Source organism: Xiphophorus couchianus, chromosome 22 (assembly GCF_001444195.1).
Source record: "Xiphophorus couchianus chromosome 22, X_couchianus-1.0, whole genome shotgun sequence".
Lineage (NCBI taxonomy): Eukaryota > Metazoa > Chordata > Actinopteri > Cyprinodontiformes > Poeciliidae > Xiphophorus > Xiphophorus couchianus.
In genome coordinates this window covers 5,842,733-5,869,478 of record NC_040249.1, presented here as the reverse complement: position 1 = coordinate 5,869,478, position 26,746 = coordinate 5,842,733, and the positions used below count along the sequence as shown (strand labels likewise).

Below are 26,746 nucleotides of genomic sequence, written 5' to 3'. Positions count from 1 at the left end.
AGAGCAATTATGTTTGTTTTCTTTCACCTTTAAATAGTTTGGCAAATGTGCTGATAATGAAATTGCTAGCAAGCCTAGCTTCTTAACCCTAAAATAGTCATTGCCGTTTCAGCTGCAGTTATCAGAGAAAATGTTATTCTACTTTGTTCTAAGAGGTTTAAAAGGTTTACTAGTATTTCAGTAATGTTTTATTAGTTTGGGGTTAGGGCACAAAATACAAGTAAAATGGTAACAAATCTCGCACAGCTAGTAAGTGTTGTTCATTTCTGCCTCAGTGTTAATAATCTCAATGTGCTAGCAAGTGTAACTTTAGCTTTAGCACAGTTGCTAAAACTGACCAAAAACTTAAATTCTTACTCCTACACAGAAAATCTTAAACACAAGTCTGATGAGAGCTTTTAACTTTCATCGACTTTATATATTTAAACATTTACAAAAACATATGAGCTTTAATGTTCTCTGCAGACTTGTCAAACTTGTAATTTGCCTCTAAAATCTCATGGGGGATAAAAGTATTCCTCAAGCTGGTTTCCAAATAAACATGTTTTAAAGACCACAGGATGATCTCAGTTAAAGAAGACCGTCCGGAGTTCCACTTACCTATCACTAAAAGTAACTTTTGCGTCTTCAAAGCATTTTTGGAACATAAATAAGCGCCAAAACATATTCAATATTTCCAGTACCTGAATAAAAGAACGAGGAGTAGCTTTGCATGAAGAAACGGATGTAAATGTCACAGCTTTTCTGTGCTAGCTGAGAGGTTTTAGTTCTCCCTGGAGACGCATGACTGGCACTTTAATGGCAGACCTATGACTCGCTTTGCCTTGTAACACCGAGGCTTTGTGTGGCAAGGCTTGTTTAACCTGTAAGAGGCTGTTTACAATAATCAAATTGTTCTCCACATTAACACTTGTGTTCACGCTCACTGACAGGTGCGCCTAAAATGTGCCAGTATATTTATACCTGCTATGCGATATATTTTTCCCACATTATAGTCATTATGCGAGCATCAAATTTGGTCTCCACCATCACAAATCACAGATATGTCAATGAACTTGTGCATTTAAGAATGCTGCGCTTTACACGTTGGCTTAAAATTGGTCTCAGATGTGGGTCACTGGGACAAAAACCCTTTTATCACATTTCTACTTGTTACAGAGGCCTGATGTAAAAGACAGAGAAAAGGTTTGGACCTGTCTGTGTCTGCATGTGTGTGTGTGCGTGTGTGTGTGTGTGTGTGTCTGCAGCCCTATTTGCATTCCTCAAACCTGTCCCAGTAAACTAATTGGCGTTACTAATAGATGGCTGGATGAACTGCAGCCCTGTATGATAATGAATTCACACGATCTGGTGTCATCGCTGAAGGACTAGTTAAAATGCAAATGAATGACGGCCCTGTTATGTGTCTATCAATTTGGGGGTCCGTGTTACTAGCATGTTACAATGAGCCCCTTGTTCATGCATGAAAGTTCAATTAGGGCCAACAAGCACATCGACAATGAGCCTATAGGAGAAAATTGGATTTTAGGGGCAAAGTTTTCAAAACTCTTGGCTAATTTGGATGATAAATATAAAGCAGTGCTACTATTTTAGAAGGTTTTCGACTCTTGTTTGGAGTAGCTCTTTCCCACATAGCCTGAAATCTGGACTGTGTCTCCCTCTGAAGAAATTCCCATGCAGTTTTCCCAAACATCTGACACCTTTCCTGTGTTTCTCCCCTCCCTCCCTGTCCACTCATTGTTTCGCCACGGCAGATGCCAGAACAGAGGCGTGCGTGTGTTCATGTCTGCTCATGTGACCAGGAAAGCAGTGAGAGAGACATTTTGAAAGTAACTCTATAAAAATGTTTTGTTTTTGTGTTTTGTTGGGGGGGGGGTTGCAGCTGAAAAGTAATACTGGAGTGGTTTAAAAAACAAAAAGAGCATTTAAAACACCCAGGTGGAAAGCAGAGCTAAGAATCATCTGCAGGAAGTTTGTGTCAAGGTCTTCTACTTTAAACCAACAGAAAACAATGAAGTGTGTTTATCTAGAAACAGTCTGAAGAGTTTAGAGGAGAACAGCCAGACCTTCTTCAGATACTGCCATAGTGATAGAAGCAGCGCTGACACTTGCTTATTTCAGAAATAAGGTGTACAGATGAAGATGGCTGAGGGAAACTATAAGCTAATTTATTCCTGTGTGTTGTTTTAAAGTAAATACAGCACTGTTCCCAGCAGAAGTACTACTTTCCACCTCTGGAGGTCGCTGTAGATCCCATATTATCCACACATTTGTCTCCATTCAGAGCAAATCAAAGTGGACTTTGTGCCTTTACATTTTGGTTCCAGCAGTGTTACTTACAGGACTTAAATCTAACCTACAGCTACACATCAGATTTGTTTTTACTTTAAGGTGGATTTTTGTTGTTGTTGTTGTTACATTTCCTCTTTAATCTTGCCACACATCGTCCTCCGTGTGGCTATTATTTCTCCCCTGAAGCAAAGGAAAAGCAATTTACCTAAAAAGCTGACTAGACCTGAATCGTTCCCACTGCAGACCCCCCTTTACCAGCTTTCATCACATCTTTTCTGTCGACTGATTTTATATCCAAAGGTCTTCTACTGTACATGCAGCAGCTGTCGGAAAACACTTATTCAGCAAATCAGAAATACATCGTGACAGTCACAGTCCACTGACAATGCATACATGGCCTATGCATTGTTTTATTTAAAAACCTGAAAACGGTCAACCCTATTGCGATCCCCCTAAAAAATCCATTGCAACCAATTATGGCTGAAGTAACCTAATAGGTAAATCACGTCCGCCTGTTTTTGATTTAATTTCAGTATAAATGCAGCTGTTCTGGAAATCCTTTCGAGTTTGTGAGAGAACATGAGTGACAACATCATAAAAACCAAGCAAGGCAGCAGACAGATCAGAGATTACCCTACGAAGTAGTTTAAAGAAAGGTTGGGGTATAAAATAATGTATACATCTCAACACACCTGTCCACTGAAACCGACATGTAACTGGAGGAGCCACAGAGATCCACAGCTCAGGTGGGAGAAAGAAGGGAAACTACCAAGAGATCCAGCTAACATTTAAGGGAAGGAGTTTTAAGGATCGATTGAGATCCTGGTAAATGACATGGAAGTTTGAGGCTGTATTTTGTCAAAATGTAAAACGGTTCATGCAGTATGAGTACATTTGCATGACTCTATGTTAATGCAGTATCTGAACACGTGCAGAGGAAGTTTAAAGTGAACAATTTAAATACAATCTTACGAACAAAGAAATAATAATAATCCATTTGACTTACCAGTGAAAAATTGTTACTCAGAATGACGATGAGCCTGAGGAGAAACCTTAAATTGTAGAATTTTGTGCTGGCGACTCGTTCAGCTCAGTTTCAACACAGCAGGGCGCCCCAAAAAAAACAAGAAAACATTAAGAAAAGAAGCTCAGGCTCAGAGTGATAACAGAGTAAACATCATTATTTTATTTTTATTACCAATTTCTCCTCTCAAACCCTTCATAGCGGATCATCTGCCTGCATTTTCCTGTTGTTTTATAAAGACTCTACCTTGGTCGGAGACAGTTTGCTTCCTGCCTGTTTAAGAGTCTCTGAAACCTGAAGTCCCACGGCTTCCCTCATCATATCCATAATGGGGCTGCGCAAGAGGGGCTTCACTCTGGGACGCACTGGCTGGCAGACAGAGTCAAAAACGAAGAGATGGGGAGAGGGGCAAACAGATGTTTGAATCTCAGCCCCGGGGCATCTGAGATTAATCTATCCTCCTAGGCAGAGGCAGAACCAGAGAGGTAGAGGATGTAATAAAAACCTTGGCTTTGAGTAAAACAGGCAGTACTGTACATATTGAGACATTTTCTCCCTTGCAGAGGTTCTGGAGCCATTCCAGGTCCCAGAGCCAAGCTGCCAATCAAACACACACGGTATGTTCTCACCTCTCTCCTATCAGTCGCACGCGGACGGTGTGAAAATATCATCAATGTGTTTTTGTATATTTAGGTCCTAAGCAAGCACAGCATCAAGGAGACCTGCAACTTCTGTTTGTTTCTGTTCTGTTGAACAAAAGAAGTGGGATCCGATGATGGATTTTATGTGGATTATGATGGGGGGGGGGGAAAAAGGTTTGAACTACATCTAACTTCTGCTTCCAAGAATTTATGTGTTCTTGCAGTCATTTAATGTTGAGTTAAAAATGTTATTGACGACCATTTACTCTGATATTCTTGAATAAAATCAAGCGCTCTCAAGACGTCTGGCAGATATTTGAAAGACCTTCTTTGGACTCTGGCTGATGTTACCCCATCACATTTTTTTGTCCTGTTCTTGCACCTGACCATGGCAGCATATTGTGCTGTGTGGCTAAAAAGGAGAAAAGTAAACAAGTGGAAAGTCATCAATTGTTTTCTGCTTAACCAACATCAAGTCACAGAGATAAGAGGTCTGGGAAACCAAAAACATCCCTCTCCCGAGCGACTTTTGGTGTTTTTGGGGGGGGGGGGTTCTAAGTGAACTGTCCGGCAGAGTTGCAGTCAGAAATGCTGTCAAATGTGTCAAGATGAGGCTCAAGAGACTTAGTTTCACAAGTGGAGCATTATAGCGTTCGTCATGATGCTCCACTTGATATACTTACATAAAACTTTACTAGAAATTGCTCTGGGTTTATTTCAAATGCAATGTACACGGCGGCAAAAATGAGAAAAGGAAAAAGGTGGGACAAGGTTTAAAGGGAAAGAAGGGGATAGGAGTAGAGAATAGAAACAAGCACAGAGAGAATACAAGTTAACACTAGAAGTCTGCCTCTAGATCTGTGAAAAGAGAGAAAAAAATGTTTTTTGTTATTTTTGCCCAAATTCTGCTCTCTGTAGGAGGCATAATGGCCAGATGTCTAAACCCTCTCCTCTGACTCCTTCCGATGCTAAAAAGCAGAAGCTCTACTTTTAAACCCCCATCCAGAGACAACAGAGCTCGTCACTCTGCCACGCTCCAGAGAGAGCTCACTACAGCTGCTTGTATCTGGGATCTTGTTGTTTTGATTATAATCTGTTTCTCACCCACTTGGGAGAACCTCACCTTTGGGCTCAGCAGTTTCTCCTCCCAAACTGACAGGATCCGTGGCTGTAGTACCGCAGCCTCCTTTGTCTCCTGCTCCATCCTACCCCAACTGTTGAACAACACACTTTAACTCTGACTGACCCAAAGCCCGACCCCCGACCCAGAGGGACAAATCGAGCTTTATTTGGTTGAGAACCGTTGCTTCAAACTTAGATGTGCTGACTCTCATCACAGGCATTTCAACACGTTATTCTGCATTGGCCCTTATTTCTGATCCTCAACGGTTAGTGTCCTGCAAATGTTAGATGCTTCTTTGCATCCGCAAAAGGGAAGACAAGTTTATTTTTTACAGCACCATTTATTCATAGGATCATTCAAAGTGCTTTAAAACAAAGAAACATATTATTTTAATGAGTAGAAGTTAACAGTCTTCTGCGAAGCCTGATGATCTTTGCAGGAAGTGATTCAGCAATTGTTTAATAAGATACTGCTCCAAATGCCAGACCACTGTGTATGAATTTTCAGCTAGTAGTTGGCTAAAATACAATTTTTTGTCTATCAATTTTTCATATTCAAAACTTCATGAATGCAGACTAGAATATTATTGAAAAGTTGATCTATTTCAATAACTCCACCACCAAGTGAAACGTATTATATAGAGTAACACAGGCAAAGACTGATGTTTAGCATCTTTATTTCTCTTAATTATATTGATTTTGTACCAATAGCTCATGAAAACACAGCATTCAAATTTAGGATATCACATCAGACCAATAAAAAAAAAACTATTTTTAAAAACAAAAATTTGGGCTTAATGAAAAGTATGTTTAAAACTGGCTTGAAGGTTGTTTTTTTTTTTTTTAATGATTCTTTAAATCTGACAAACAAGACTCATTGGGATGTATATCATAATTTACTGAATATGACTATATTCAGCTAAAAATGTGTTGTTACACTCTAGTGTGGAGTTAGTCTCTTCAGATCCAGATGTTAAATAATCTTATGTAAATAGCTAAACTCTTTATTTGCTTCATAAATTGTCCGTCAGGTTAAAAAAAATGAGTTGTTTTGAGTTGTTGGAGGTTGTTTTCACCTTACTGACACAATAAGCAAATAAAAATACATTCATGTGAAGACAGTCGAGTACTGGGCTGAACTCATGCAAAAAGCAGCCCAAATAGGAATGAGACCATCTTAACCTGAAGAAAAACGCATCCCCTCAGAATGATGGGGCCACTACTGTGCTCCACGATAAGTTGAAACGTAGAAAATACACACCCATTTTACATTCAACTCGCACTCCGACCACAGATCCGGTCGAAACTTTCTGTGGGTGTCAGAACTTCCAAGGAATATTAAAGCGGCTTGGATTGATAAACTGTGGAATAAAGTCCGTCCATACAGTTTTAACGATGATCATCTGGTCCGGTGCGGCTGCTCTCGTAGGCGGCCTGGAAAGCAGCCATTTTGGCTGAGTGTAAAATATTCATGAACTATCAATGGTCGCCCATCTGACTGGCTTGGGAACAGCTGTTGGGTCTCTGTGCCTCTAGAGGTGCAGCATCTGTCCATCTGAGGAGAGTTTGTGTGAGCCAATGCTGGCGTTTACACGTGCGTTCCTGCATGCGTGTGCATGAGTGCGTGTGTGTGTGTGTGTGTGTGCGCAGGGGCACGGGTTGGGGTGTGTGTGCGTGCGTGTGTGTTCGTGTCTCAGGGGGACAAGACATTAGGAGGAACAACTGTGTATTTAACTTGCTTATCTCCTCCAGATGGTGGAGGATTATTTTAGAGATGATCAAACAGCAAGTCTCAGTTTTATCAGGATTTGCACTTGCCAATCAAATATCACTCTCATATGAAGACATAAACACAAGGTGAGGAGCACATTATGCAGTCGTCTCGGCACCGCGTGTAATGTGTTAAACCGAACGTCTTTTTTCTGCATTTTCGCATGTAAAACCCAATCCAATCTTTAGGTATATTTTTGTGTCCGAGCATCAGCACATCACAGCTCTCTCTGAGCGCGTCTTTGCGTTCGTGTGAAGCTCTCGGAAAACTGTGCAGCTTTGGCAGTGGTTATATGATGGACATCTGGAAGCTAAATTGGTTAATGGCGCCTCCAAGCCAAGAGCCAGCCAGCCGTCTTCTAGCTGAGATAAAAGAGATGTGTGTGTATGTGTGTGAGCACCGTTAGTAAAGTGGGGAGGTGGATTTGTGCTGAATTTTACATCTGGCCAGACGTTGAACCAAAGACAAACGTCTTTGGACAATTAAGAGCTTTTACCTTCCAGATTCATTATTTTGTGTATTGTCTTCTGAGTATTCCCTAATGTAAAATCTAATAATTTGTCATCATGGGCGGAGATCTGTAACAGCATTGAGTTTCCAAATAAAGATGAAAATTCAGTGTATAAATTCAATTAGTTTTTGAAGAGGTGAACATTACATTTGTGGTACATCACAGTCTGACAGATATGTAAGAAACTGTCTCTTTTTAGAATGCAAACAAATATTCTTTTTAAAGGGAGAGTTTGGCGTCTTGATCTTCTTTTAGCAGGAAATCACCTTGTCTGTGCTCCATATTGCACTCAAAAACGGCACAAAACAGTTTAAGCAGGAGGGGGTCTAGAAACGGGTGGAAACATGACACAAAACAAAACTCAAACGAACATATTTAGGTGCTTAGTGACAAAATTAGACACACAAAAGTCAAAATAAGGAGTGCCAAACTTCAAATCTACTCCAGGTATATGCAATTGTAAGTAAATACAATTTGATTTCCTGATTATTTAATGACTGCTTTGATGCTTTGCTGAACAAAGCAACAAAAACTAAATATTCCAACAAAGTAATAGGGATAAAACAGGTAAAACAATCAAATTAATCGATACCCCATGTGACCTAGGTGACTTTATAAGACTAGAACAAATATAAATTCAGAACATTTGGTGGAAATACTACAGACCACATTGATAAATGGGAATATCTGATAGATCTTTCATCTGAGACAGATGACAGAGAAGAAAAGTCAGACCAAACATCCAACTTCAGCAAGAAGGAAAGTAATGGCAAGAGAAAGACTTTATCAATTCATCATTCATTCATCTTTCTCAAACGCTCCTCTAATCTGGAACACACTTCCAGAAAACTGCAAAACTGCAGAAACACTGAGTTCTTTTAAATGAAGGTTTAAAACCTATTTGTTTATAGTTGCCTTTGATTTCTAACGGACTGTTTTCTTCACACACACATACAACCTGTAAATTTTATCTGCCATTATTTATCTATAATCCATTCCCTAACATTCTTGTATAATCTGTATAATCTGTGCATATAGCGCCCATATTTGTATTTATACACAATATCTACAGTATATATCTTGCTATAACCCCTTATAGTCCATACATACATAGTCTTGTACATCTGTGAATAAATATTTATATCTCGTAGAGCACTTCTGGATAGATGCAAACTACATCTCGTTGCTTGTACTTGTGACAGTGCAATGACAATAAAGTTGAATTCTATTCTATTCTATTCTATTCTAATAACTGGAACGTTGATCAATGTATTTGATGTGTATTTCCTTTGTTGATGGCATTTGACAAAATGTAATGTTTTTGGCTTGTTTCATAATTGGTGACTGTATTATGTTTTTATGGCCTAATTTAAAGCACTTTCAACTGCCTTGCTGCTAAAATGTGCTAAACGTGACTTGACTCAATGGGGAGAGGGATCTCTGGGTTTCCCTAATAACCCCTGATAATGCTACCAACTCGATCAAGTAGAAGATGGAGGAGAACTTGATCAACTTTCGTCTGTTCAGAATCTAAGAGGAACAAAATCAACGTGTGCAGTACAAAGGGATTTCTGTGTTCGCGCTATTTTGAAAATCCCGTGTCTGTGATCCAGGTATTAGCAGAAGTGAGGCCTGCTGCAGCCGCTATCTGTCCCCAGCAGAATCCACACAAACACACACGCAGCACAAACAATAAGTGAGAGGGATCAACACTGACATGGACAGCGCTTTAAATAAATCCAGCCACAGCGGAAGAAGGTTGAGAGTGCAACAAGCGGCGCTGTGATCTCCCGAAACCTCTCCGCTGAAACCTGAGAAATAAAAGTTGAAACGCAACGCTCCGCAGTCGGCTGTGTGCTGTCTGTGACTTTGCCCGCCTGTCTGTCTCCCCTCAGTCCAGATGTCAGAGAAACTAGCCAACAGCTGCCGCAGGAAATGAGCCCCCAGGCAGTGAAAAGGGGCTAACGCACTTCCACACAGAAGAGCGAGGCCAGAACCAAGGCGCATGTGCGCGCACGCTGCAGGAGACAAAGCCATAGATGTCACTAAAGGTTAGCATGCTTCTCCACCAGGGCTTTGACGGTGTATTTTTACCTGCGCGGCTCCTCAGTGCCGCTGTCCGCGCTTAGCTTAAACCGCTCGGTACATTTGTGTGACAGCATTTATGCAACTTCCTTTATTTTTTTCTCTCTCTCCTGGATTTATTCGTTTTGTTTGATGCATTTGTGCATGCCAGCCCGTCAGCCCGCCTGCCACAGCATCGCCACCCCCTCTGCCCCCCTCGAGCCAGAGGGAACATTTGCCTTGTGGCTCCAATTCCCAGGAATGTCTAACCTGCGCCAGCTGTTGAGAACATGGTACCTGTGCCAACAATGTGCCGACTCTGCCCACCACATCGCTCGCAATTCCGTCTCCATCTGGGTCCAATATTAGACTTGTGAGCGTGTGTGTGTTTGTCAGCAGCTCTTCTGTGGCTTTAATGCTTCCCACATCTGTATTTGAAATTTCATCAATGGGTCCATGAATGCCTTTATTGTGTGTAGCATCCTCTGTGTCAGTGTGCTGATGTGTTTGTGATGTTGTATTCGGGATGTGTGTGTGTGTGTGGCAGCTCGGTTGCGTATGTGTGTGTCTCCATCTGTGTGCGCTGGGCCTCCCTCGCCTGCATCTGGAGTAGCATTGAAGAGGCTTTCCAACAAGGCTGATGGTGACCAGCCTGCCAAGCAGCCCAGATGTTAGTTCTGTAAGCCTCGGGCTAAATGGAGAGCGCCACACTCTCATTATTCACAACCAGTAAACTGCAACTGCTGCTTTCCAGTGTAGGAGAGAGAACGAGCGTCAACAGGGAGGAGAAGAGAGAGGAAGGAGCGAAGGAGATAAATAATTTCATGACTCCTATAAGGTGGAGACACAAGGACCCCTCTATGTGCTTACCAAGTGAGGAGGGATGTGCACAGACTGAGACTAGGGGGTGCTAGAGCACCTGACCTTTTCCCTAAGCAAACACGTGCCCATTTCATTCGTATGCATAAGTGCTGTCAATGTTTTATGTTGCTCTTTTCAAAAATGGAGGAACTAATTTAAACTAAAGATCCACCTCTGGTTGTTACATTCTTCATCCTTTAGTCCCATTTGTCCCATTGAGCCCGATTTCTCAGGAAGCATTTCAACAGGGCCATTCAGCGAATAGAAGAAGTTGTGAATTGATTTTCTGCATTGTTTCAGGATTGTAGTCTGCCTGTAGTTGTAATTTGGCAACAGCGGTGGAGGTAGTGAACGAAGTCGTTCAATTTGTGTTGGCTACACTTCCAAAAATTGAACAATTAAAGTTGAGGGAAGAGAAATGCTTAAAGACATTTTTTTGCTGGCAAAGACATCGTGGGGTTGGTTACAGCTCACTCAATTTCCGGTTATCTTCGTTTTTGTAGCTTCTTTCATGTCACAATTGCCATGATGCATTACATACGTCACGGCCAAACATTAGCGACTATAAGATTTAAACAGAGTCCAAGCCTCTTGAAAACAATTGCTTCTCAATATCTGAAAGTCTAGAATGGGTACCCAAAGTCGGTCATCGAGGGCCGGCATCCTGCATGTTTTAGTTCTCTCCCTGCTGGTAGTAACAACTTTTTCAGCAAGTCAATGTTCTTCTTAGGCCTTCTAATGAGCCCTCATTTGATCCAGGTGCGTTAAACCAGGGAGAGAACTAAAACATGCAGGATGCTGGCCCTCGAGGACCGACTTTGGGCACCACTGGCCTAGAACCTCTGAACGAAGCAAACCATAGAACAAGGGGTTGGTTTTTACCAGGCTACTGGGAGTCAGCAGGTATGTTGAAACCAAGATGTATGAGTTTTCAACACGTGTGGCTTTGTATTGTGATAAACCCAAAACTTGCTGAGGAGCAAGAAAATCCTAGCAGACATGAGATTTGAGCTCTGAATTAGCCCTTATCACCACCTATGAAATTTAAATTGTACATTTCACCTACTCATTACATTTGTAAGATTATGTTGCCAATTCTCATCCTAAAAAAAATATTTCCGGGGCTAGCAAAGTTGCGCGGGTAAAGCTTGTGACCCATATACTGGGGCCTCGAACCCGTGACCCGTGGCCGTCACAGATTCCAGTCCCAGCCTGTTGACCTTTACCCTCTCTTACAACCTGCTTTCCTGTCTGGCCACTGACAAACAAAGGCCACTAGAGCTGGAAAACACATTTAAAGATATATATTTTCTCTTTCTAAGAATTAAGAAACAGCTCTCATTGTAGCTCGTTGCAGTGCTGGTTTGAGAGTTCTTACATCTTGTCATTTGGGCTGAAACATTTTCTTATGAGCTGACCCACACCTGTTGTGTGCTTGATCAGAAATCTGAAGTAGGTCCGGTTACTACACTGACAAACGCTCCAGTAGGAGCGTGGGACCAGCCATAAATTTAGAAGATTTCCATGTAAGTTTTTGTGAAATATAAAATGTCCCGGTATTGAAAAACATTGCTCTTACCACCTCAGGGAATATATTTATATGTTCTTGCTGAGTATGTAAAGATCTTACAATGTAGTCCCACATTCTTTGAGTCCCCTGAGTAGTTGTAAGAAATAATCATTACAATTCAAATGTCCTCTTTCTTTTTTTTTCTATATGGCAGTGCCGCAATTTGGAAGAGTGCAAACTATTGTTTTGGTTTCCTCCAACGTCCGAATGGAGCATCTGCCTCTATCTGCTATTAGCTGTGGTTTGGAGTGTACAGGTGGATTTATATAGCTTCCTTTTAATTAGTCAAACTGCTGTTGTTGCTGAAAAGACTGAGCACAAAGTAAACAAACCAACAACAAAAAAGACCATGAACATAATAATAATAATAATAGTAATAAAAAGTTAACCAGCATTTTGTGAATAATAGCCTTTACCTCCTATTTATGTGGACAGTTATCCTGCTTTACAAGGACATAAACATGCAGATTTAAGAATACCGAGAACATAAACAACAGCATTAAAACAACAAAAATAGACATCGGCTATTGAACACAGAGACTTTAATAAATCTACTCTGACATAGGAGCAGGTTACCATGAGGTCACCTTCTGTCCTTTCTGTGAGCTCCGCAGCCGTCGCTTTCCAAACAACCAGGAGCAAACATCCGTCCATAAACAGAACCATTCTGGAAACAAAAACACAACATGTCCCATCAAACAGTGGGACACAATTAGCTTGATCATCTGGACGGGAGTAGCTGTAATATTGGGGCAGATTCAGCTGTTTTGAGTGTGTGTGTGCGTGCCATGATAACCACTGAGGTGGCATCTGTGAGGCTGCTTTAGCTGTGTTTGTGAGATCCATGTGCACGGACTTCCACAGGGCTTAGAGAGGCGGCACACACACTCCCAACCCCCCCATATGGTGAGCTGTCACAGTGGCAGCGTGACGCAGACCTCCCCTGTGTGGGACCTCCAGCCAGCCGTCGGACTCACCAAGTAAACAACAACTGGACGCGGAGTGAGGCCCTTGTGTTTGTTGGACTACTCTGGGATGTTATCTCCCTAAATCTGCGATAATGACAAATGTATGATCTGTTTCTCACGTGAATTACCGCAGGTCAGATGTTGGTATTTACACTTCAGTGATATCTCCTCGTCTGTTAGGCAGTTTTAACAATAGAGCTGTTTTTGTCAACAAACCGTTTGACTTTCAAAAAAAGCAGCCAGGTTTTCACAGAAAAATGAGTCGATTTGCAGTCCTTTGCAAAAGTATACATCCCCTTGAATAATTTGTCACAAACCCTAATGTGTTTTATTTGGATTTTCTGAACTAAGTCAACATAAAATAGCACTTAACTGTGAAGTGGAAGGAAAAGGATATGTGGGGGGTGCATCCTCCCTTACTTTGATAATCCTAGAAAATATTTAATGCAACAAATTTGCCTTCTGAATAGAATCCATTAGTGGATACAAGCATTAAACTTGTATAGTCGTCCCTCTGGTTATATGTTTATCATATTTCCCATTGGCCGCTTGAGTTTTAGGATGACAGCTGTTTTCTCAATATGGCTGCCGTTTTTTAGTTTTTTTAAACCTATTATTGCCATAAAATATTAAATTTTTCCATACCTTGGATGAGATTTATGCCACATTATATGTTTTTGAAAGTGCTCATCCTATTCATACAATTCTAAAGTAATGATATGTTGCTAAATTAGAAACTGAGGACTTTGATGTTTGCGAGTCCCACACCAGTTGGCAACTGGAAGGATAGAAAGATGTGTGACACAGACTGGGAGACAGTCATCTTTTTAGCATTAGCTTCCACTCATTTTTTAAATGTTTTTACCAGTTAAGGATTAGCTTCTGCTATTTCTTTGTGTGTTTAGACTTTTAGCATCAGCACAGCTAAGATTCATGTTTAGCAAACGGGTCTAACTTTATGATTTGATGCGTCCGTCAGTGGTAACAACTACAACCGATTTTAGTTCAAGCATTTAATCTCCATTACAACCACGGTGGCCATCTTGATAAATGTCCACCAGAAAAAGAAAACACAAGTTCAAGAAAATAGATATTATTTCTGTTGATCAAAATATGCAGGGCTGTGATTGGACAGCACACACATTCATCTAACTGCCAATTTTAGTGCAAGAATAACATTTCTTTCACAACCATGGCAGCCATCTTGAAAAATCAAAAGATTATTAGTAGATTTGATTTCTATAGGTCCAGTTATGTGTGATTTGACACCAAAAGTGTGATATACCCTTAGATAAATATGGGCAAATTTAGTTCAAAAACATATTTTCCTTGACAACCATCTTGATAAATGGCCACCATCTTGAACAACTCCATTGTAAAATAAGAAGGTGGCAGCATCATGCTAAGGCCATCCTTTTCTTCAGCAGGGACATGGAAGTTGGTCATCCATCTTCCTTGATGGGAAAACAGGTACTGGACAATCCTGGAGGATGATCTGTTTATGGCAGCTGGACAAAATGACATTTAGCCTACAGTTTGTCTATTTATCTGTGGCAAGAATTGAAAAATAAATGTTGAATCTGACTGGCGTTGAGCTGTTTTGCAAAAACATGGGCAAAAATTGGAAATACCCCAATGGGCTTGCAGCTGTAACGGCAGTAAAAGGTGATTTCATAAAGCATTGATTGAATACAAATGCGTGACGCGGTTTCCAGGATTTTATTTGAAAACAATAAAAAAACATGTTTTTCCTCTGCTTCACAAATTGCGCCTCAGTACATCTTGGATCTACCAAATAAAATCCTGATGAAATTGATTAAAAGTTTCCGGTTGCAGCGTCACTACATGTGGTAAAGTCGAAGGTTTGGGAAAACTTTTAGAAACTCCACCATGTGTCTGAAGTGGTCAGCCTGTCAAATCCTCCATATGACACAGTTTGAAAAATGCAAACGTCTGAGGGAAGAGACGTCTCCTCCCATGACAGCAATGCTCCTCACATCTGTCCCTCTCCGCCTGCAGACAGATGTTTCGCAGCAGTTTGTTCAGGGAAGGAGAAGACGACTCCTCCTGTGCATCCCCGAGGAGCGAGCATCCCGGGGAAAATCACTTCCACACATAAACTGCTACTGGGCTTCTCCGTAGGCGTGTGTGTGAGAGTGTGTAGGCGTGTATGTGGAGACGAAAATAACAAAAAAATAATAATTCAAAATGTGAGACAAGAAATGTGTCCTATAAAGAAAGCAAGGACCAGAAATAGGAAGTGGCAGGTTTGGAAGCGTTTGGGCTCTCAGGGGCCATCAGAACCTTTGGAAGTGTGTGTGTGTGTGTGTTTGTAAATCAAGGGAGCCTCTGCTGCTCTGTCCTCTGGCTGTTCTCAAAGTGTGTGTGTGTGTGTGTTTTTGATGTTCATCTCACCCAGTTGTTGGAAAGCCAAACACAGTCTGCGCTCCCAGATGTTGACAGATGTGACGCGCACATTCCTGTTTCCTCTCACAGACACACAAACGCGGGAGAGACAATAAGACACATCCTTCCTTCGGGCCCACTGGAGACAGGTTTTCAACAAACTCAACTCTTCTCCAGAAACCAACGTCAGCCCCCTGATGGTAAGCTGCTGAGCTCCCCCCCGCCCCCAAGGACTTACTGTTCTGCTGTTCCAGATGTTTTATAACCAAAACACATAAAATCTGCCTCATACAGATGTGTTTACTAAATAGGATTCAGAGAAAGAGAGAAACATAGAGAGAGTGGGGAACATAGGCTACTAGGTCTCCCTAGTGGCCCGGAGTGGATTTCGCAGACAAGCAGAAAAGAATTGGTTGAGAAATATCATTGTTTGCAACAGGGACAGCTGGTAGTGCCGCTTTAGCTATTTTAGACTAATATTTTATTTCGGCCCATACTGTTTTTTTTTTTAAGTACAGCAGCTTTGAAACGGCTACAGTACTCTCCAAATACAGCCCAGCGTAACAAAAAATACGAAAGAAAACAGACTCTGATTGTGTTTGGAGCAAAATCTGTTCCAAAAGTTTTTTTATTTTTTTTTAAAGTTATTATTATTATTCAGACACAACATAGAGACACTGGTTCAGAGCCATAAATAAATAAATAATGAAGGGATAAGCTCATTTGGCAATATCTAAAAACACAACCGATCAGAATTTGTCCAGACTTGTGAGCATAAATAACCGAAAAAGAAAATGATATTCACAGAAAACAAAATCCAAACATCCAACTATGTGACAATGTTGAAAAAGTATTGAAAAGTTTATTGCTAAACAGAAAAAAAGATGGAGGCTACAGAGGATATTTTTGTGAACTTTCTAGGACTTTCTACTTGATCATGTTGGCCCGTGTGGCGACACATCTGAGTAAAATGCTAACTTTACAATTGTGTATTTCTTCAGAACCCTGTATCATCGTCCTTCCTCCTCATTATTATGCATTGCTTTCTATTGGTCTGTGTCACATGCTTGTCATGGCGGTCGAGTGGTCATGGAGGTGGGACCCAAACGATTTCAAGAACACGCTCAGAATGACACCAGTGGAAGCTTCTTTAATATTAGTGCAGCGGCAAACACATTGCTTAAATAAAGGATGAACTAAGTTGTGAGAAACTATTCAAAGGAGTGGAACTTGATAAGCAAAGCCAGAGTATTTACATTAAATGAAGACCTAATGGCACAATACGTTACGTACAAAAGTAGGCAAAATAAAACATTTTAATTTAATCCCAATAATTACTCAAAACCTAACATAGAAAGCCCCATAATGTGGAAACATGACCCCCTTTCTATTTCCTGGTGTGGTGCAGTCCTGGAACTAATGAAATTATCACAAGCCTGGGGAATGTCTTGCCTGTGCACACCTAGGAGAAGGAAATGACTGAGGTTAGTACTCGCAAAAGAACTAAGCAGAACTCTGATATTTTACTTCATTAAAATGATTTGAGTTTATGTAATTTCCGTTTAAGCAATCATTTAAATAAATACTGGAAAGTTGAGTTTATTATCAATTAAATTTTTCACATAAAATCTCAAGATGAGGCTTGTTAAGAAAGTGACACTCAAACTAAAGTTCCACTTTCCAAGCAGCCAAAATAATGTTGTTTTTAATTGCACAGCATGATTGTGTTTTTACTAAAACAACTACATGTCTGTAATATAAATGCAACAATGGTTGATTTTCAGTGTGTTACTCAAAATCCCAATAAAACCCATTGAAGTTGGTGTGACAAAATGTGAAAGAGTTCCACTCCAATGATTACCGTTTATTGTTGTTTTTAATCACTTGCGAGTTTGAAGTTGAAGCTCCACATTGGAGCAACAGTAATTTAGTCCAATTATTATTGCAGAGCAACTTTCTGCTGTCTTCTTTCTTTAAACTTTGTATTTTTTAAAAACAAGGAACAGGAAAAAGATTAGGAACGTTTACTGCTGCCCTCATTGTCTGTAGCTGGCTCAGTATAATTTTAAATTTTCTGTTCTGACTTGCTTGTCTGTTTATATTTGCGGTTTCTAAACCAGTTCATTTTATTCAGCTTTAAGGATTTACACCCTTTTTTTTGCCCTTCTAATAAAACCTGCATGTGGAAGTTGGGCCCTCAGTTCCTCACTTGGTCTTCCTGCTGCATCGATGACTGGTTCAGCAGCTGAGTAAAATGCACACTGATTCCACCCACCAGAACTCCAGCATGCAGCTGGATGAGCAGCGAGGGGATATGATCATGTGAATGTGTGTGTTTGTTTGCATGGAAAGAAAGACGGAGATCCAGCATGCATGTTCCTGCCACTCGGTGGAGAGCTGCTGAAGTTTAGATGGATTTACTGGCTGACCTCTCTGCGTCCTGCAGGTGACATCTGTCTGAAAATTCTCCCCAATAACGGGACCATACCGACACCCCTGCAAACGCACAATCTCACTGTGAAATACGCAGTATCATTCATCTGGGGCTGTGCAAGAGCCTATGACATTACTGCTGAGTTCCAGAGCAAACCTGAACAGTTTATCAAGAGTCTGTGCTTTGTGGCTCCGCTACCACCTAATCACTGGGGTGAAAAAGGACTAGAATATTACCGAAACAGCTCCCGCTAAGCAGCGGTCAATCACATAATTGCTTTTACCCTCACTCATAAATTATCCTGCCAGCAGAGATCCAGGAAATGCAGCTTGCTGACGTGAAAGCTCCTCCTGAAGTTTATCTCTGTGGCTGTTTAAGAGATAACTTTACTCTGATGGAGTGATGAGCGGGATCCACATTTGAACACGTTCATCCAGAGTAAGATGCATTTAAGTTCAATGTGCTCATAAGAGTGCAAAAGCCATCTAACCCAACATGGCACTATTTGGAAAAAGCAAACCCGTCCTTGTTCAATCATAGATTAACTGTGATAAACCAAATAATTTCTGCTGCTCGTTGACAAAACCACACACAAACAAAAACAGAACAGCTGTGAAGTCAGATTGTGTCTGAGGAAAATAGGCCACATACAATAAAAATTGTGAAGTAATCAATGCAAGATTTTAAAACTTCATAATTTTTTCAAGAAATAAACAGGGACCAGAGTAATTTGGTTAACATTTCTGATTACATTTTATAGAAAATGTACAGCATGTTTTCACTGCCCGAACAATGGCACACAACAGCAAAGTGTTTGCAGATTGCAGCCCTATTTAGACATATAAATACATTTTATTTGGACATCTGGTGATCCGTGGACCGCATTTTACACCTGAGTGCAAAGTAGGTGACCCAGAACAGAAGAGAGCGGAGCCGTGCTGGACCATACAGGACCCTGAGCTGTACGGCACACCTTCAACACCATGGCTACAGCTGCTCTGTCCGGTCTCGTGTGGGCATACCTGTGTGTCTGCCCGTGTCTGTATGTCTGCATCCAGCGTGCCCGGTCTGTTTGACCGCAGCTGTCCCTACCTCCATGCACGTCTCCGGGGTGAGGCTGACCTCTCTCGTGAAGCCGCATCAAAGAGAGAAGGGACAGGGCTTCGGTGGCACAGGGTGCCGGGCCGTCCAGCACGGCTGCTGCTTCCCAGGGCTTTGGGAGCGGGGGAACTGGGTCTGGAGGGGGTGGAGGGGTAGAGAGAGGTGTGTGTGGTGCAGGAGGTGAAAGGGGGCTATAAACTAGGGGTGGAGGGAGAGTGGTGTGGTTAAACACTGCTTAAACCTGAAACTTTAGTTAAAAAAAGTCTGCATGTTTTTTTTTTTACAACCTGAACAGGCATTCTGTGCTTCTGGGTCAACTAAGGAGGCAGCACATAGCAGCATGTCACCTCAACCAAAGAGGATGATGGGTAAAACGTGACATGCAATCACGCTACATTTAAGGTCTATCAGTTTCAAAATCTTTACAGTCAAACTAGCTTGGCCATTGCCTTCTGATGTATCTCCCTTCAATGCTCTCTCTGGGATTTCTCCCATTGACCTGGATTTCTCCAGTAGAATTTCAACTGGGCCAATCAGCGAACAGAAAGGGAAGTTGTGAATGATAATGTCTATTTTCTGCGCTTGTAGTCTGCCTGTAGTTTTAGTGGTGGCAGCGAAGGACGTGAATGAAGTTGTTCAGTCTATGTTGGTCACGCTTCCAAATATTGAATTCACATTAACAGCCATCTTGGTCGGCTCGTCCTCGTTTTCTCTGTGCAGTGAAGGATGGTTGTTTACAGCGCTGGCAATTTCCGCTATGCTTCAAAGTGTCAAACTTGTTCATTACATGCGTCACGGGCAAATGATAGAGATTGGGTACAATTTAAAACTTCAACAGAATCCATGCCTCTAGCAAGCAATCGTTTCTCAATTGCTTGTGTACGAAGCAAAGCGTAGAACAAGGGGCTGCTTTTTACCAGGCCACGGTCAAACCAGTAATTACCCTTTTGCTTAGATTACTAATAATACATCATAAAATAGGACAGAAAAAGAAACTGAAGGAGAACAACAAACCTGTTAATGGTACTTGCCATTTAACCCCAGGAACACAATCCAGGTTTTTTTTTCTCTGAATTGGGTTCAAAATGCAATATGAAGGAATCCAACTCACAACATTTGTTGTACGATAAAAGTATAAATTTTACTTTTATAGACATTTGAGAATCTTTTGCAAAAGATGCAGTTGAGATGCAAAAAAAAAGGCATGAAGTTCACAAACATTCACCATGTGTTGCTCTTACATTGCAAGATCACGCACTGTTGAGCAAAACGTGCCAAGAGGATCCAACCTTCATGTGTCGCTCTACAGTTGATGTAATTGACTGGACAGATTCACTCTTCCACTGCGAGGAGTGTTTGTAATGATGACTCGAGGGAGGCCAGAACCGATACAGCTACAGTACAGAGTGCTGCTCACAATCACAGCTAATCCACAGTTCCTAGATTTCATATAATATTCATTTAATAATATTCATTTCTATTCCTATAATAGATTTACAATATTGGAAAGGGTGTGAAATGGGGCACATTTTTTACCTCACTTTGTATACTGTGTCTTGAGAAAGTGTACATACTCCTTGACCTTTATTCACATTTTGTCATGTTACAACCACAAACCTCACTGGATTGCATCGGTGTTTTAGATCACAGGGCCTTTAAAGGAAGATGGGCAGAACGACTTGCAATCTTGAGCGAAAACTTGTTAGAAATTTCAAAAAATGTGGGACTGGGCGACTCTAAACACGCACCCATTGTGGTCTTATTTAGAGTAATTGAATTCCAGTGTTGAAATTCATATAATATGTTGGTTCATTAGACAGAGCGTTACATATTTCAAATATCTATTTTATGGGGTTGATGCTAATTAGATGATTTCTGAAGGCATTTTTTTTTTACAGTGTATGTCACATTTTTCTGATTTTTCATTTAATTTTACAGTTAGCTGATACTTTTTGGTCTATTACATAAAATCTCAAAATGTACAAAATTGAGGACAAATTCAAGTGACATGAACACTTTTGCATGGCAGTATCGCACTTTTTAAAGGGCTCTATAGTCTGTAGATCAAATTTGGAATTTTAATGCATATTTACACTAACTTTTGACATTTTTTTTTATGTGTAAGTGTGTCACAGGGACACTTCTGGCCACAGCTACAGCAACAGAAGGGATTCCCTGTGTGGCCTTTTTGCGTTTCAAGCTGTCTTTCTACTTTTACTTCCACTGCCTCCTCTCAACAACAACACACACACACACATCCTTGTACTTATATATAAACTGAGGACATTGCACTGACTTCCACCCATACATTTTGCCTAGCCCTAACCCTTACTAATCTATTCCTAACCCTATTATCCAAAATTTAATTCCCATAATACCTCTAAATCTAACCAGCAGAGCGCAGTACAACTGCAAAACATATGTAATATAAACAAGGGCACAAATGAACACACACACACCTTTCCCTGCTGCTGGTTTCTGCCCATCCGCCTCCCTCTTGCAGAGTTGCGAGCAAAAAGCCAGCTGATGGCCCAACGTGAATGTGTGTGTGTGTGTGTGTTAAGAGAGGCCAGAACGTGGTACGCACATATGGTGTGTGACGTTAGGTCCACCTGTGTCCCCTCTATGTGCCTTGCCCCATGACTACATGCTCTGCCTCTGCCGCCCAGCTGCCCAGTCCATGGGCAGGAGAAATCAGGTGAAGGGAGGCGTTGTTGTGCCATGATGTCAAGAAATTTCAATCTTTCTCTGTATTTGCTCGTGCGAAGCAATTTCAAGGAAAAAATTCTAATAATATTTGTTCAGTTTTCTGTAATTCTTTCTTTCTTTACCCATGCTTCCTGTTGCCTGGATGAGTCCTAGACCACAGCAGGACAGCTGACCACATTGGAAAAAGCTGCATTGGACAAGAATTCAAGAAATGCAGCTTATAAACAACCTGAGCCTTAAATGGGCACAAAACATTTGGTTTGCTTTCAGCTGATCAGCTGTTGTGTTGGAGACCTGCGCCATGCAGCTGTCTCATTCTTAAACATGTTATAAGAAAGTGGAATGTGTGTGTGAGAATACAAAGCTGAAACAACATCCCCATAGACATATTACTTTGTCTTTCATATATCTTTACAGTAGCTGTAATGAAAAAAAGAAAGTGACCTAGTGCTAAATCTTGAGCAGATTTTATGATCAGTACTTATTATTTTTTCTTCTTTAATGTCGTTTTATGGAAAATGCTTCCCAACTTTGTAAGATTCCTTGGCTATTTTTATGCACAGCTATATTTTTAACAAGGCTGTTGCAGTATTTTAATTTAATGTTTCTGACTCTGATCTCAGTTGTAAGAATGTAGTCTAATACCTGAAACAGAAAGGTCTGGATTATTAATTTAATTATTTAGTAAGGTTTTGCTGAAGAGTTATAAGTGGCCAATATCTCATCTGAAGTAGGTAACATATTGGAGTCCTTGTTTGGCATAAATGCTGCAAAGTGTCAAAATTATTACAGTGGTTTAAGTAAATGCTGATTTATCCATTTTAATACTTTCTCACTGTTTTGGGTTGTTACTCTGACTGGAAGTGTTTTATGTTTTGGTCACTTGTGGTGCATCTCCTCTTGCCGCCATGTCTCATGTAAATAAATATCACCCTGAATAAAAATAAAAACATTTTAAAGATTCATAAAACAGCATTTGACAAATCAATAAGTTTTTAAGATTTAATTGTAAAGCATCACCCTCAAAGTGACCGTATCTGGACTCCAACACCCACATTAATGGGAACCAAAGAGAATACTCAACGGTTAATTTCACTTCACATTTGCTGTGTTGACCAAAGTTTTCTTTTTGATTGTTTAAACAACAATTTTTAGCTTCCGCCCTCATTCGTTACTTTCAGGCTCAGACATTAAACAAAAAGTTTTTTAAAAATTACCAGGTGCAAAATGTTATTTATTTTTATTTTATCATTATTTTATGTTTAAAACTTTTCAGTTTAGTCAATGCTGCATTCTCCCTAGCATGTTCATTTAAATAAAGTACACAAAATGTGTTCATGGTTGTAATTATAATTGCATTTACTGGCAGTAAAACCGAATCAACACCTCCATATGGTTCCCTTGCTCTACCCCTGTGCCACCGCCACACCCCTACTCTTCAATCTGGCATGACTTGCAAATATTACTTGGGAACGCAATGACTCTGCTATTTTGTGTCAACATATCTGAGTAAATAACGTATAATATTGACCTGGAGAGGAGTCAACAGAGTCATCCATTTGACTTTTCTGCAACAGATTAATGAGATTTTATGTATCTTTTGTCTGGAAAGGGAGCCAACATTCAGCAGGCAACTTTTGAAGTAGTCTTGTCTTCTGTGCTGAGGATAAAAATATCTCGTTCATGCTGTGTCGTTTGTTTCCTTAATTTAGTGGTGTGTTTCGGAATCTGTTATTTCCCTATGTGATGAAAAAAAAATCCCACTGCTGCTTTAATTCAAAACAAGGTCCTTTTTTCAGTTGGGCCATAGTTCCTCTTAAATTCTGCATGATTTCCTGTCAAAACACACCTTTGATATTGATTACTAGAAATAACATATTTTCACACTACTTGTTGATTCCGGGAAAACAACTTCTTGATGATCGAATATAAAATTTGATTCTCTAACAACTTTGTTTATGGGTTTGACCCCTCATTTTCTTACAGTTCTGTGGGAAACTTTGCTTCATTACAGAATCCCTCTGATTTTTGCTTCATTTTGTCACACTCAAATGTTTCAGACGGTCAAACAAGTTTTATTCTGAGACAAAGAAACCCGGACTAATTACATAGTGCCGTTTTAATAGATAACTTCATTATCAATGCAAACAACCTATCCCTATTTGAATAGTAATGCGGCCCTCCTGGAATCAGGAAATAACCGTGTTTAAGCGCCCTTTTTATGTTGTTTAATTTTGCTGATTACAACCTGACTTGTACAATCTTAAAACCATGGAAACAGAACCTACCTGGCAACATGATGCAGGATGAAAAGTCTTAAAAAGCAACTCATCATGCCCTTAGCTAAAGAAGTTTAAGATCAGATGAAAGATAAAACTATTGACATCTATTACTTGATGTTGTTGTCAATTATAACAACATTTTCAATGCTTGGAGATTCCAGAAAGCCACATCGAGAGCTGATACACCTTGATGATTGTTAAAAGTTTTGGGAAAATATTACATGAACTGGTGGGCCACCAGAAATAAAATCAAAATTTAAAAACTTCACTCTGTATATATTCAGGTTATTGTCTAATAATGACTTTTTCTGATGATTAGAAACGTTTAGGTTTGACAAAAAAGAATAAATATATAAGAACTGAAAACTAGTTTCCATTTTAGATCAAATTAAAACATTGCAGCACTAAACCAAAACTGGATATTTACAAAATGTTGAAGAGCATATTGAACAGCATGTAAAAAAATGATCCACCTTGATATACTGCTTAAAAACTTTAATTTTAACTGTGATAAACTGCTAACTATACCTAAAATTGTGATCTCTGAATGACGACATATACATCAATATGATACAGTCACATAAATAAAATATGCGTTCTGATGAGGCTTGTCATTAAAAGTACCTTTAAAATAACTTTTAAGCATTAAGGTTTTCATTTATGTGTGTGTTTTTTTAATTGTCTGATATAATATATTTAACTAAAATGTAGGCTTTTCATTATGTAATCGGAAAATCAATATACTTCACAGAAATAAAGGCTTAAAAACAGTTTGTGAGTAATTAATTTATATGATTTAATTTTGTGATTTGAGTTGCTGAAATAAATACATTTTTCAACAATATTTAAATTGATCAAACATGATTTTGATATGATCAGAATTTTTCCACGTGTTATGCGCTTTATATATATATATTTATTATTATTTAAAATGTTGAGAGTTTTCGTTGTAATAAAAATGGTAAGAAAATCAGACAAAATTGAAATTTCTGCTGCTCCACAAAGATAAATGCATAGGATTAATTCAAATATTTGACATTATACAACAGCAATAAAATGAAATCTTTTTATTTGTTCGTTTATTTTTTTGTGTTTTTATTATTACTAGCTTGTGACAGGATATGTTGGTATTAAAAGGAACCAAGAGTTAAACCTTTCCCTTTGATACACATCTATTTTTAAATACGCAATGAGCTTGAAATTATGTTTAATAGTAAACTTTAAGACGTTCTCCCACCTATAAAAGCGACTTCATACGTATCTCTCTCCAGGTAAATGTTCAAACTAGGACAGAGCAGCCACATCGCTTCTCGCACGTAAACGGCCTTAACTTCGAGTTCTCGCGATAGTTGGCTTGTGAACCAGAGGATCCCCACAGGATGTTGGAGAGGGATGATGAGAGAACCGCTCAGTGGTGGAGAATCAGACGTCGAGTAGAATCACTCATCACCGAAAGCGGAAGGTCTGTGCCAGACGGTTGGGATGTGTTCGTGTCTGAATTTGTTGTGTGTGTGTGTGTGTGTGTGTGTTCATGTGGAGGTAGTGGGTGGGTTCATGACAGACAGGGGGTGCCGCTTCCCTCTGTGACGTTTCTGGCTTTCCTGAGAATCAAAACAGCCGTTGGCCGCGGTAACGGTAGCTTCCCCCGCGGCGATGACTCTGACGGAGACCGCCGTGTAGCTTTAGCTCGCAGCCCCGCATAGCTTCACTCAGACCGGAGTTAAAGGCAGGAATAGGAGCGGTGTGTGAAGAGCAGGTGCAGGGAGATAGGGGAGAGGGGGTGGGACACACCGCCACAGCACCTGTCGCTGATGCAGGTAATGCACCGCCGCTAGCCGGCCGGTCATTGTTGTGACGGTAAACATGACACGGAAAGCGAGATAAATGGTGTGTTTATGTCAGGATAACATGCGGGGGCTGTGCTAGCTGTGTGCTGCTTGGGTTGCATATTCTTTTGCAGGGTGGTTGAACTATTCAGAATCATATGCACATATCAAAAAGCATCGCCACGCTTTGCCACCACAAAATACAATAACAGCAATTGACTTTTTATTTGAAATAAATGGGAAAAAAAGAGGCTTCCATCAACAACAGGTTGTTGCACTATCATGTTTGATGCACCTGGCCTTTTGCTTTTGGCCTATTGTTGTGTAAGCTACATGTTTATGTGCATATTTTGTAATGCACGAAGATGTGCAAACTGCAAGCCCGATAATTTAGCTATTGATGTATTCAACACTAATAAATCACTCAGAACGTCTTGACTTGTCACTGCAGTTGAAGATGCCAGATTCCTTGATTATGGTGGTGCACAGGTCAGACAGAGACATCAGTCTAACAGTGATTGGACAACAAGATATGTGTATTAATATATTGTCTCTTGCATAAAATCAAAGCTAAGTGAATCTGTCCACATTGTATCTGTTAGTCATCCACATAACACAAAAAATAAACTATTTGGGCTAAACACTGTGCTGAAATAAACAAACCACTTACCCTGCTCATCACCCTGAACACAACATCCACAAAGTGACGCATGGCGTTGACAGCATCATGCTGTAGCTTTTTCTGCGCACATTATGTGATTTTTCAAAACTCATAGAGGACTTGAACGTGCTCACATAAGTGAACTTGGTTGTGATACAATCTTGTGAGAATAATCCAACAGAGAAGTCAGTCCAACAATGATTGGACAACAAGTTACGGTCCTGCTGTTGGAGTCGAACTGTGAAAAGAGGGAGAAAATGATAAGGAAAAGAAGACGGCTCTGGAAGAGCTCGAGGTTGGCAAAAACAGAACGGCAATAATATGATTTGAGCCAAAGCAGCGATCGGATTTTCTGCCACTGCTTGATATTTGACATAGGTCGTTTCTGTTTTTGAGAAAAACAGATTTGCTTCTGGTTGCTGGACGACGGCAGTCCACCAACTGCAGTTTGCGACCAAATCTTAAGATTGTTTTATGATGGACAATTCCATGTAAGGAGGCTG

The 26,746-nt window shown here is 40.3% G+C and overlaps 1 protein-coding gene across 2 annotated transcripts in view; it reads left to right on the top strand.

Moving 5' to 3' along the window:
- Window positions 1–25,089: 25,089 nt before the first annotated feature.
- Window positions 25,090–26,746, top strand: part of akt3a (v-akt murine thymoma viral oncogene homolog 3a) — a 65,065-nt gene continuing 63,408 nt past the window's right edge. The window contains exon 1 of one of the 2 annotated variants that reach the window (XM_028006825.1): window positions 25,090–25,218. The gene's annotated coding sequence lies outside the window, so the exon portion shown is untranslated. Of the gene's footprint in view, window positions 25,219–25,340; window positions 25,574–26,746 lie in introns of those variants that run through there. The other variant, XM_028006826.1, reaches the window with a different exon arrangement.